Here is a 7,715-nt window from a genome sequence, read left to right as displayed (position 1 = left end):
GTAGTGTGGATATTTTTTTTTGACACAAAGTTTATTCAAATAAAGAAAAAACTTAAATAGAAAGGTATTTGGATAATTGATGCACAAGAAAGGTTTTAGATTGTGTTGGTTTATATAAGCTCGGACTGACGATTTTTTTTTTTTTTTTTTTTTTTGCTTTGTTGAGTAAATTGGTTGTGTATGTAAAGAAGATGGAAAAAAGTTTAGATAAGAGAATTTGGATTAAGGGATTAGATTGGATATGATAATTTTCCTAGGTTTGTGTTGAAAAGGTAAGACATCTATTTGGTTTTGGTAGTTAGAGTCTTTATTTGGATACTAAGTTTGTTCAAATTCGGTTTGTTCGAATAAAGGAAACACTTGAATAGAAAGGAAATTTGATAATTGGGGCTCTAGAGAAGTTGGATTGTATTGGTCTATAAGCTCATATGGACGATATTTTTTTTTTTTTAATTTGTTGGGTTAAATTGTTATGTGTGGAAGGACAAAGGAAAATAAGTTAGTATAAGAGAATTTTTTTTTATTAAAGTGTTAGGTTGACGAATAGAATTTTCTAGGTTTGTGTGGAAAACGCAAGACATCCATTTGGTAATGGTAGTTGGGGTTTTATTTGAACATAAAGTTTGTTCAAATAGAGGAAAAATCTTGAATATAAGACAACCATTTGGTTATGGTAGTTGGAGTTTTTATTTGGACACATAGTTTGTTCAAATTTGATTTTTTTTAAAAAAAAATAAAGGGAAAAACAATATTTTGATAATTGGTGCTCCAGAGAAGTTGGATAGTATTGCTCCATAAGCTCGAATGGACGATGTTTTTGATTTGTTGGGTTAAGTTGTTATGTATGGAAGGACAAGGAAAACAAGTTACTAGAAGATAATTTTTTATTAAAGTGTTGGATTGAGGAAGAGAATTTTCTAGGTTTGTGCGAAAAATGCAAGACATCCTTTTAGTGTTGGTAGCATGGGTATTTTTTTTTTTTTTTTTTACACAAAATTTGTTCAAATAAAGGAAAAATTTTGAATAGAAAGGTATTTGGATAATTGGTGCACAAGAAGGTTTTTTATTGTGTTGGTTTACGATGCAATACCAAAAGACTAATTCTTGAATGAAATGATTCTCTCTTAAAATGGGAGAGAGGTATCATATTTATAGAGGAAATTAGTTACAAGATGTGAAATTAACTATCATTCAAAAGACTAATTCTTGAATGAAATGATTCTCTCTCAAAATGGGAGAGAAGTATCATGGTTTGTGTTGGGCTTATTGTAGGTGGAGGACCTAACTTTTAAGCCCAAGATGACCCTATTGCAAGATCTCGAACTTCAGCTCACCAAGGACCAAGACTTGCTCCTTGATCAGCTGAGGTTGGTGGAAGTTGTGAACAACGAGTTGCCACGATCACAGGCTGATCTCTTCACAGATGGATGGCTGAGATGATGCAACAACACACTCAAGGATCAGATCTGACCCAATGTGATTGCCTCTCACTTTCCTCTCTCGTTCAGACCTTGATTTTATTCTCTTTGATGAAGGAAGAACACTTTCTTCTTGATTGCTTTGAATGGTTTTTATATGTGTGAGATGAAGACAAAGAGTATAAAAGAAGAAGGAAAAGAAGAAGAAGAAGAGTTTTACGTGGTTCGGCTATGAAGAGCCTACATCCACGGGAAGACAACTTTCTTGAAGGAAAATTTCAAATGAGTACAACCTTAGTTTTTTGCAAGTTTAGGCTATATTTTTTCTCTGTTGTTACAAGTGTGCCAAGAGCTCCCTTTATAGATTTAGGAAGGTCAGCTTACAGATTTGTAAAAATAACAGAAAAACTATTTAGATAAGGCTTTAAGAAAAAATAGTCGTTTGGATTTATTTTACAAATCTCCACCTTAAATCCAAAGGGTTGTTTTTCTTCTAGAGTCTTCCAACTTTGTTTTAATCACTTCATCCTTTTTCAGGTTGATCGAAGCCTAGAAGTTTGAAGTACTTATGGAGTTTAAGCTTCGCGACCGGTTTGGTGAGCATGTCTGTAGGACTATCAATGGTATGTACCTTTAAAATTTTGATTTCCCCTCTTTCAATTTTTTTCTTGAATGAAGTGGTATTTAACATCAATATGCTTAGTTCTATTATGGTATTGAGGGTTATTAGACAGGTGAATGGTACTTTGATTATTATAGTAGATGCTCACTATTGTTTGATTTAATCCAAGATCATTCATTGGACCTTTGAGCCACAATGCTTCTTTTATTGCCTCTGTTAGTGCAATGTACTCAGCTTCTGTTGTCAAAAGTGCCACTATAGATTGTAAGGAAGCTTTCCAACTGATTAGGTTACCCCCAAAGAGGAATATATACCCAGTTAAAGACCTTCTTTTGTCATTATCCCCTGTAAAATATGAGTCCACATACCCGACTAGGTGTAACTCTGTTTCTGATGACTTCTGGTAGGATATTTTAGCATCCTTTAACCAAATAAGATACCTTAGTGTCCATTTTGTAGCCTCCCAGTGCCTCCTACCAGGAAGACATATATCTGCTCACCAAACTAGCTGCATAGGACGAGTCTGGCCTTGTTGAGACCATTAAGTACATAAGACTCCCCACAGCTTGACTGTAAGGAATTTTCTCCATTTGTGTTTTATGTTCTCTGTCACTTTCATTAGGAGAATTAGCAGAAAAAAGTTTGAAGTGTTGAGCTATAGGCACATTGACAGGTCTGGCTCCCCTTAGATTAAATCTTTTATAAGTTCTCACAATAGGCTGCTTGATTAATGTTTAAGACTGATTGTTCCCTGTCCCTAGAATTCTCTTTAATTCTTCTAGGTCTTTCATATCAAATTCTTCATTTAGAAGTTTCTTAACTTGGACTAGGTCTGCTTTAGAGTTTCCTGCAAGGAGCATATTATCCACATACAACAGTAAGTAGACTTTTCTCTTGTAAGTTGAGGTGTTTACATAGGCACACATCTCGTGAGAGCTTCTTTGGAACCCCAAGTTGGATATGTGGTCATTAAACCTTTTGTATCAACACCTCGGTGACTGCTTTAAGCCATAGATTGATTTATTCAAGAGACAATATAAGTCTTATTTACCTCTTTCTTCATACCATTGGGATTGCCTCATGTAGATAGTTTCTTCTAGATGACCATGTAGAAAAACAGTTTTAACATCCAATTGGTGTAATTTTAGGTTATCTTCCACCATTAGGGATAGGAGAAGTTTGATTGTAGTGTGTTTTACAACCAGTGAGAAAATTTCAGAGTAGTCAATACCCTATCTCTGAGTGAAACCTTTAGCAACAAGCCTTGACTTGTATTTAGGTTTTTGATCTGTGGAGATCCCTTCTTTTAGCTTGTATATCAACTTAGAGGCAATAGGTTTACACCCCTTTGGTATAGGAGCTAGAGTCCAGGTATTATTGACCTTTAGAGAGTCAATTTCCTTATTCATTGCTTCAATCTACTGTCTGGCCTCTGAACCACCAACATCTTCTTCAAAAGTGGTAGGTTCTTGATCATTTGGAGCCATAGTGGCATTCAACCATATTCATGTAATTGGTGTCAACATATCTAGCTGGAGGAACTATCTGTCTTCTCTGTCTATCCCTTGCAAAAGTGTACTATCTCATATCAGGTTGAACCTCTACTTCTTCAACACATTCACCTAATGTGCTCTCTATATCTTCTGCCTCATTGACAGAGTCTTCAATCATAGGTTTTTCCTTAGCATTCTCCACTTCAAAATTGGAAGTTAAAGTGACTGATTCTTCTTCTGAATTTTGCTTTTTCTGCATAAACATTTCATTCTCTTTGAAAGTTACATCCCTACTGATTATGAATTTCTTCTCAGTGGGATGCCAAAGTTTATACCCTTTCACCCCTTCAACAAAGCCTGCAAATATACACTTAATGGTTCTTGTCTTGAGTTTTCCCTGACTTTAGTGTGCATACCCAACACAACCAAACACCCTAAGATCATTTAGATTAGGGGGTATTTGGACCATTTTTCTTTAGGTGTTAGGTAATTTAAAGAGGTGTGAGGGCTTCTATTCATTGTATAGACAGAATAGGCAGTTGTTTCTGCCTAGAACTTCTCATCAAGGATAGCATCTGATAATAAACATCTAACTCTTTCTATTATTGTCCTATTTAATCTTTCTTCTACCCCATTCTGTTGGGGAGTATGCCTTACAGTTCTATGTCTTGATATTCCATGTTCTCTGCAAAACAGGTTAAAATCCTCCCCACAAAACTCCAAACCATTGTCTGTTCTAAGATATTTAATTTCTCTGTTTGTTTGTTTTTCAATCATTAACTTCCATTCCTTAAATTTTCCAAATACTTGATCTTTAGTTTTAAGAAAATATAGCCAACTTTTTCTAGAAAAATCATCAGTGAAAGATAAAATATACCTTGAGCCACTTAGGCTTGGAGTTGAGGCTAGCCTCCATAAATCTGAGTGGATATAGTCTAGGATGCCTTTAGTTGTATGCTGAGCTTTAATGAAAGAGTGTCTTTTGGCTTTCCCTAACACACAATGCTCACAAAAAGACAGCTTGCAGCTGACCTTTCTAGGCAGAATTCCCTATTTAGACAATGCTTCAAGGCCTTTAAAACTTATATGTGACGGCCTTTTGTGCCACAGATCTGCCTCTGACAAAACAGAAGAGGTCACTGCATTTGCTTCATTGATCATCTCAACTCCTCTAACGATGAATAGGTCATTAACCTTTTCTCCTACTAGAACAACTTTAGAGTCTTTTAGGACTTCAAGGTTGCCACCTTTGCCCCCTGTATTCACACCCTAGGGAATCTAGCATACCAAGGGAAATTAAATTTCTTTTGAGATTTGGAACATGCCTCACATTTCTAAGGAGTATCACAGATTCATTCCTTAGTTTTAATGAAATAGATCCTATCCCACTGATCTGACAAGCCTCATTATTTTCTATGTACACAGACTCTTCTTTAACTTCTTTATAGGTGTTGAACCAGGGCCTGAAAGGTGTCATGTGGTAAGTGCATCCAGAGTCTAGCACCTAATCTTGTTTCCCCAAGGGACTTACTAAGTTGGCCTGGTCTTGAATAGAGGCAAAAGCATCTGAATAGACAAAATAATCTTCAACTATGGATGCTTCAAGTTGTCTTGCCTTGGCATCTTTTTCTTTCTCTTGATTTTTTCTTTTTAAGATAAAACAATCCTGAATAACATGGCCATTTTTCTTGCAGTACTTACATTTCAACTTCTATTTAGCTTTCTTTTCATCATTCTGCTGTTGTCTTCCATTCTTCCATTGATTTGACTGATGTTTGTTTTTAACAAACAGACCTTCTCCACTGGGTTATTCCTTTTTAGAAGACTGTAATTCCATTTTTTTGTTTTAATGGCTGAGATAATAGTGTCTGTAGTAACTGAGTCCCTGCCATATTTTATTGCGTTCTCAACCTCTCTATAAGCCTCAGGTAGAGAGTTCAAAAGAACAAAAGCCTTACTTTCTTCATTAGGTTTTTCACCAAGGCACCTGAATTCAGAGACAAGCCTTTTGTAATCGTCTATATTATCTGACAAGGGCTTGAATTGATCCATTTTGTGGGTAAAAAAACTTTCCCTTAGAAACATTTTATTTAGAATATAAGTCTTCAAACTTTGTCCATATTTTGTATGATGTCTCCTCTTCGATAACTTGCCTCAGAATACTGTCACTCAGGTTCAAGATGAAGGTTCCATAGGCAATTGACTCCATATCTTCTTTTTCTTGTGCAGTCATTGTTTCTGGGAGCTTTGATGGATCTAAAAGGGCTTTAAGAGCCTTCTGCTAACTAAGTAAGGCTCTGATCTTTACTTTCCACAGAGCAAAGTCACCCCTGCCATCAAATTTTTCAATTTCCACTTTAGCTACTATCATATCAGGTGAGAGATCCCAATCTTGATTTTCAAGATTTACTTTCTTGCTTACAAGAAGCTTTGATACCACTTTTGTTGGGTTTATTGCAGGTGGAGGACCCAACTTTCAGGCCCAAAATGACCCTACTACAAAATCTCGAACTTCAACCCACCAAGGACTAAGACTCGCTCCTCATCAGCTGAGGTTGGTGGAAGTTGTGAACAACGAGTTGCCCCGATCACAGGCTAATCTCTTCACAGATGGATAGCTGAGATGACATGCAACAACACACTCAGGGATCAGATCTAATCCAAGGTGATTGCCTCTCACTTTCCTCTCTCTTTCAGACCTCGATTTTATTCTCTTTGATGAAGGAAGAACTCTTTCTTGCTGATTGCTTTGTATGGTTTTTGTGTGTGTGAGATGAAGACAAAGAGAAGAAAAGAAGAAGGAAAAGAAGAAGAAGAAGAAGAGTTTTACGTGGTTCGGCTATGAAGAGCCTACATCCACGGGAAGACAACTTTCTTTAAGGAAAATTTCATATGAGTACAACCTTAGTTTTTTGCTAGTTTAGGTTGTATTTTTTCTCTGTTGTTACAAGTGTGCTGAGAGCTCCCTTTATAGATTTAGGAAGGTCAGCTTACGAGGTGTTTGTAAAAATAACAGAAAAACTAAGGCTTTGAGAAAAAATTGCCGTTTTGATTTATTTTACAGTTTGTTTAGCCACTGTGTAGCAATTTTTTTCTAGAATTTTTTTTCTTTGGGTCTTTGTTTCTTCAGCAAATATGTTAGACATTAAGACACTTATTGCTAAAGTCGTCGACAATCGCATCCATTCCAACTATCCCACTGTCCAGATAACCACCATTCGACTTAATAGGGATAATTTTCTTCGTTGGTCCTAAAGTGTTCGGATGTATATGTTGGGGTGTATGTCCTAAAGCCTCGTAGTTTTATGTTAGTTGAATCAATGATTGATTAATTTTGATGAATATATTACATTGAAATTTTTATCAATACATAGTGGAATTTTATCTTTTAATTTAGGAAATGTTCTCAAAATATTTTTTGCCATTTCATGAAGTGTTCATGAATAAATTTTGTAGCGATAACTTATTGTAATCATTTACATAACATATGATGTGTCTAGATAAAAACATGACAAAACATATTGTATGTTGGAGTCATGGGAAGCTAAATAATCTACAAAGTTAAGTATCATAGGGGTTCCAAGAAAATTATAATGAGTAGAGCTAGTGAGGAAAAAGTTTCCTAATTAGTTTGGGATGTCAATTATGTTGGGAATGGGGTCCTAAATCTCCTAGTAGTCTCGTAGTTTGTAAACTCTGTAAACATATTGTTATTAATAAAATAAGTGTTATTTTATAAGCATTTACTCAATCCAATAAACTAAGATCTGAGGTTATTTTATGTAACTTAAACATGTATGTGGAGACATACAAGTGGATCATGCCTTAAGTGATAACCTAAATGGTCTGTAGTATATGGATAAATGAGGGTTACCTTATCCTGGTGATACTACGGATGCGACCCGCTTTGTAGATGTTACAAGTGTTGTAAAGTGCTACAAATGGTCTAATACTAATCATTCATGTAGAGACATGCGAACGAGGGTATTCTATACAAAGAGTTTGTATAAGATCGGACCACGAAATGATTAGTCTCTTTATATAACATCGTTGATAATTGAGACTTACATTTCACTAGGATGACCATAGGTGACATGACCTTAATCCTGAGTGAGTTGGGAACTATTGTCTATGAGGGCGATCCTTTGATTTGTATGGGTGAAAATGGCCAGATTGCCAACT

At 35.6% G+C, this 7,715-nt stretch overlaps 1 long non-coding RNA gene across 2 annotated transcripts; it reads left to right on the top strand.

Moving 5' to 3' along the window:
* The first annotated feature begins 710 nt into the window (after positions 1 to 710).
* Positions 711 to 7,232, top strand: LOC120090828. 2 transcript variants are annotated; one of them, XR_005485600.1, is made up of 4 exons: positions 720 to 1,476; positions 1,956 to 2,041; positions 5,763 to 6,198; positions 6,313 to 7,231. It is a non-coding gene; the product is annotated as an uncharacterized LOC120090828 (long non-coding RNA). The 2 variants fall into 2 exon arrangements; XR_005485599.1 differs by having other exon boundaries at positions 711 to 1,476; positions 5,763 to 7,232.
* Positions 7,233 to 7,715: the final 483 nt, after the last annotated feature.

This window comes from Benincasa hispida, chromosome 1 (assembly GCF_009727055.1).
Source record: "Benincasa hispida cultivar B227 chromosome 1, ASM972705v1, whole genome shotgun sequence".
Lineage (NCBI taxonomy): Eukaryota > Viridiplantae > Streptophyta > Magnoliopsida > Cucurbitales > Cucurbitaceae > Benincasa > Benincasa hispida.
This window is presented reverse-complemented; position numbering and strand designations above follow the sequence as displayed.